This window comes from Epinephelus lanceolatus, chromosome 18 (assembly GCF_041903045.1).
Source record: "Epinephelus lanceolatus isolate andai-2023 chromosome 18, ASM4190304v1, whole genome shotgun sequence".
Classification (NCBI taxonomy): domain Eukaryota; kingdom Metazoa; phylum Chordata; class Actinopteri; order Perciformes; family Serranidae; genus Epinephelus; species Epinephelus lanceolatus.
Genome location: NC_135751.1, coordinates 16569491 through 16574765, shown reverse-complemented (window position 1 = coordinate 16574765; position 5275 = coordinate 16569491).

The window sequence follows — 5275 nt, the reverse complement described above, 5'->3', positions numbered from 1 at the left end:
CTGCGGTATGCGGAAACGAAGAGATGGGAAAGCGAGGAGAAATGCAATGCGTTGGGTCTGCGGTGAGGAGGACACGTGGGACCGCGGTACCTCCCTCATCCCGAACAGCCTCCTCCTCCCGTTGCCGGGGAGAGGATGCGACAGCCCGGCTGATGCTGAGGCGCAGGCCGAACAGGAGCCATAAAACGGGATCATGGATTCACATGTCAGTCATTTGCTCAATATACAGCTATGAATGTCGGGATATCTGGGAATGCATAAAGATGAGGCCTACAGGTCTGCAGAGGATGGATGTATGTCATGACCGTGGAGAGACATCAAAGCTAAACACAAAAACATGTTGACTAATACACCGGAGGCCTTATCGTCATGTATCCCATAATGTTCCTCCTGTTTCTATGGTAACCAACTCAAACTGTTTAGGATATTTTTGTCATTTATTTTTACAATAAAAGACTATAATTCTATCGCACTTGTGGATAAGTCTCTGCATTTGGCTGCTGCAAAATATTGAATAAAGCCAAATATCCAAAAAATAAACTTATAATAAGAACTACAGTTTTTTTTATTTACATTTACTGGGATAAAATAAAAGCTTGGGCTGCTGTAGGACTGATAGTTCTTTGGATGTATAAAACCAGGTTGTTGGCTGCCTTAAATTATGTGTCCATTCCTCGATTACCCTGTAAGTTAATCATATTCCTTTAGTCTGTAAGGGTCCTCAGATCAAAAGAATCAGAAGGGTTTTTCATAAAAATGAATCCAAGTTGTATTGTTTGACAGGATAAAGTGGGGTTGTGTCGGTATGCTGGGTGCTGTAATCATCAAATGATGTAACTCTCTCTCTGATGAACAGATGCATCTGTTGAAGCTAGATCAGATGAATGACTCATAATTGTTATCTGAAGCCTAATTTTTAAATAAGCAATATTATTACTACTTTAAATAAAAAAAATGATTGTGATAACTGAGCAACAGTTTTGCGTGAAAGGAATTAAAGGTTGGTTTAAACAAATAATAGCCTGGGCTATTAATTGAAGTTTTATGGTAAGTTAATATTAAACCCCATTAACATGTCTGAAAAGGTAGACTTCCCCTTTAGACAGTTACACAACTAGTTTTAACTTGAGAGTCCAGTGTGTAGGACTCAGGGGGATATATCGGTAGAGATGCAAAATATAAAATAAGGATGTTTTCTTTAAGGTTTAATTACCATCTCTTATCATCTTTACTCACCATCTGCGCGGCCAAGTTCCCATCTCCAAAATGTTCATAAGCATGGGTCAGCGTTTCTCCCATCAAGTCTGTTTTTATAGATCATTTTGTGTGGGAAGTGACGTATGCCCTTTTCGGGCCTCAATTTGGTGTGTACACAGTGTTTATACTGTAAATGAGACCCCAGGTCCTTTTCTGTTGGAGAGGAGGAGACCTTTGCGGTTAATTTGGCTGCTGGTAAAAACTTCCTGAACTATGATCACTGATCCCCTTTTCCACCAAGTTAGCTCTGGTTCTTGGAACCTTGGTGCTATCTTGCGAACCAGCCCACTTTTCCACCAGTTTTAAACAGAACCATTGTAATCAAGGATGTGTTATCAACAGAGGGCATTGCACAATGCACATCAGAAGTGGTAGCAAGATGGCGGAACCTGCCATCTTTTGTTCTGTTATTGAAAATATTTGTTTTTATCCAAAAACAAGTATAGACCAAATATTAATGAGACCACTGATCATTTTTTTCCTAATGATTTCTCACTTGACATCTTTATTGTTACTTTCTCCATCCTCTCCTGCCAAAATCTGGGATATGACACACCCACTGATGTTGTCACAGTTTGCACTTCAGGTCAAGGAAAACCTGCATGTTTTTGGTTCCAGCTCGGAAAACACTTTTCAGGTTCTGAACCAATGTTATGTTAGGTTGAAATGCTCTGTAAGGTTCAAAGCTAGGTGCGGGAATCAAGGAACTCTGAAAAATCTGAAACTCTAAGAAAGGAAGTTTTGGCTAGGTGCAATCTGCAATCATCACCACTAGATGCCACTATATCCCCCTAAATCTTACACACTGTTCCTTTAAGGCAACAGAGTGACATTTACCTCTCATGGAAGCTTTTAAGGATTCACACAGTGTCACAAGATGGTTCTATGTTTTGGTAAAATAAAAGTTACATGTTGTCTGTTCAGCAACTATTGAGGCAAATACTTCATGCTCCTCTCTGGAAGTGAATTCTAATTTGATAATCCATGAATTGGCAGAAATAACATTTTAAAAAATTTTTAAATCATGTGATTTCAGTATCTGGTTTCTTTACTCCTGTGTGACAGTAAACTGAATACCTTTGGGGGACAAAATGACATTTGAGGACGTCACCTTGGGCTTTTAGTTGCAGCTCTAGAAACAAGCCAGTGCAGTGTTTAGTAATAAAGTGGGGCAGGTTCTGGATAGATAAAGCAGTTATTCAGGACTCTTAATTTGAAACACAGCAAACAATTACAGCATATCAGATAAACACCACTGGAAACCACACACCATGTGCATGTAATTCAATGAAATGAAAATGATCAGTATATTGACAAAACGACCAGCCATTCATCATAAAAAATACTGTAAATATAATTTAAAAAATGGTAAAATACCCCAAACATTATCAATATAAACATATTACATATGCTGCTTGATGTATGAATTTTATTGAATATGTCTAAAAGACAATGTAACAGCACACAATCACTTGACTTCTTATGGGGAACCATCAATATAGATCAATCAATCAATTATTAAAAATGGAGACCTGCAGTGCTCAATATGTTGCTGTCTCAGCCCTGCGACCTGTAAGGTTAGCTTCCTTGATGCAGTTTAAGTCTTCCAGCATCCATCCTGCAACACATCCTGCTAATGGAGGCACATTGTGCACTGACAGCCCCCTCTGAATATTTCATCTACCCCCTCCACCCCCTTTGAGACTAACAGGGATCAAGAGATAGTGGGGAGAAGATGGAGGGGAGAGCAGCAGGAGGAGTGCAGCATCGAGGGCCAAATGTACTCGTCCTGTCTCTCCTCCCAAAAAATGAGAAAAGCTGCTGAGGTATTTTAGTTCTCAAACTCGAAACAGACGTTGATTTGGTTCAGACTGGTCTTTCTACTGTTAGTAGTATGAGTGGTTCCTGGGGTATATGAATTCAACTGGATCCTGAAGAGGGCTAAAAAAAGACAAATGTATAAGAATGACTGCATTAATCCACTAACTTTCTTCATTTACCGCAGCTATTGCCAAAAAGTCTTCTCAGATGATTTCCTTAAACAAAATCTTTGTTAACAGAGGTTTGATGTCGGTAATGTCTTTGACTTTACAAGAGAAAGACATGAGGGAAGTCTAATCCATTTCCCTACTAAATCCTATATTCAAAATTACACAGACACTATGTAACAGGATGTATTTGATGCAGAATGAGTGAAGACAGCGGGACTTACCCATTACTGTGTAACGTTGACCTAAATGTCGGAGCCGGGTGAGACAGAGACACACTACCCTCTACTGTACAAATACCTGTATCACACAGACAGCTCCAAAAAGCTGCTATTTGCAAGTCTGATCACTTTTGGAAATAGATTTCCCATTGTAAAGTCTTCAAGTCAAGTTTAATCCTGCTTTTATTAAGACTGGAGACATTTGCTTCCATAAAGTAGTGTGTTGTGTTAAAACGTCCAGTCATGGGTGGATAATTCTGTTTATAGGAAGAGTTTTATTATTACATTTCAGCCAATGGTGTAATGACAGCTGGTGGGGTGGTTGTACTACTAGGTAGATGGGTAGGTTATCAAGGAGAAAGTGGGTATACTCTCTTATACACTCACTGGCCACTTTATTAGGTACACCTGGTCAACTGCTCATTAACGTAAATAGTTAATCAGCCAATCACGTGGCAGCAACTCAATGCATTTAGACATGTAGACATGGTCAAGACGACCTGCTGAAGTTCAAACTGAGCATCAGAATGGGGAAGGAAAGTGATTTAAGTGACTTTGAACGTGGCATAGTTGTTGGTAACAGACAAACTGGTCTGAGTATTTCAGAAACCGCTGATCTAATAATAATAATAATAATTACAAAAAAAGCAACAAAAAAAAGCAATTGAAACAGTTAGAATTAATACAATTTAAAAGAATTATTAAAAATGATCAGAAACGATAAAGTTAAAAGGAGAACCTATAAAAGACATTTAGTAGAATGCTTTTGTGAAAAGATAGGTTTTTAGGTCTCATTTAAAAACATCAGTAGTCTGTGGGGCCCTGAGGTGGTCAGGGAGGGCGTTCCACAGCCTCGGAGCAGCAGAGGAAAAGGCTTGGTTCTGGGGGCTTGGAGGGTGTTTGTAGTTGCAGAACGGAGGGTGTGTGAGGAGGTCTGGGGGGTGAGGAGTTCCTTGAGGTACTCTACTGGGATTTTCACACACAACCATCTCTAGGGTTTACAGAGGATGGTCTGAGAAAGAGAAAACATCCAGTGAGCAGCAGGGTGAAAATGCCTTGCTGATGCCAGAGGTCAGAGGAGAATGGCCAGACTGGTTCAAGATGATAGAAAGGCAACAGTAACTCAAATAACCACTGGTTACAACCAAGGTATGCAGAAGACCATCTCTGGATGAACAACACGCCGAACGTTGAAGCAGATGGGCTACAGCAGCAGAAGACCACACCAGGTGCCACTCCTGTCAGCTAACAACAGGAAACTGAGGCTACAATTCACACGGGCTCACCAAAACTGGACAATAGAGGACTGGAAAAATGTTGCCTGGTCTGATGAGTCTTGATTTCTGTTGTGACATTCAGATGGTAGGGTCAGAATTTGGCGTAAACAACATTAAGGCATGGATCTACCCTGCCATGCATCAGCGGTTCAGGCTGGTGCTGGTGGTGTAATGGTGTGGGGGATATTTTCTTGGCACACTTTGGGCTCCTTAGTACCAACTGAGCATGGTTTAAACACCACAGCCTACCTGAGTATTGTTGCTGACCGTGTCCATCCCTTTATGACCACGGTGTTCTGGGGCTACATCAGGATAACACACCATGTCGCAAAGCTCAAATTGTTTCTTGTTTATTTCCACATATAAAAGTAACAAATTATAGATTCAGTACAAATCACTCAATATAGAGAGTGGGTTAGAGAATGTGCAGGTGAGGTCGGAAACCCAAAGAGGGCTTATAAATTGACCCCACCCTAACCTTGTTTAGTCAAGGAAAATGAATAATGTCCATCTTATGGGGTAACGAGAAAAT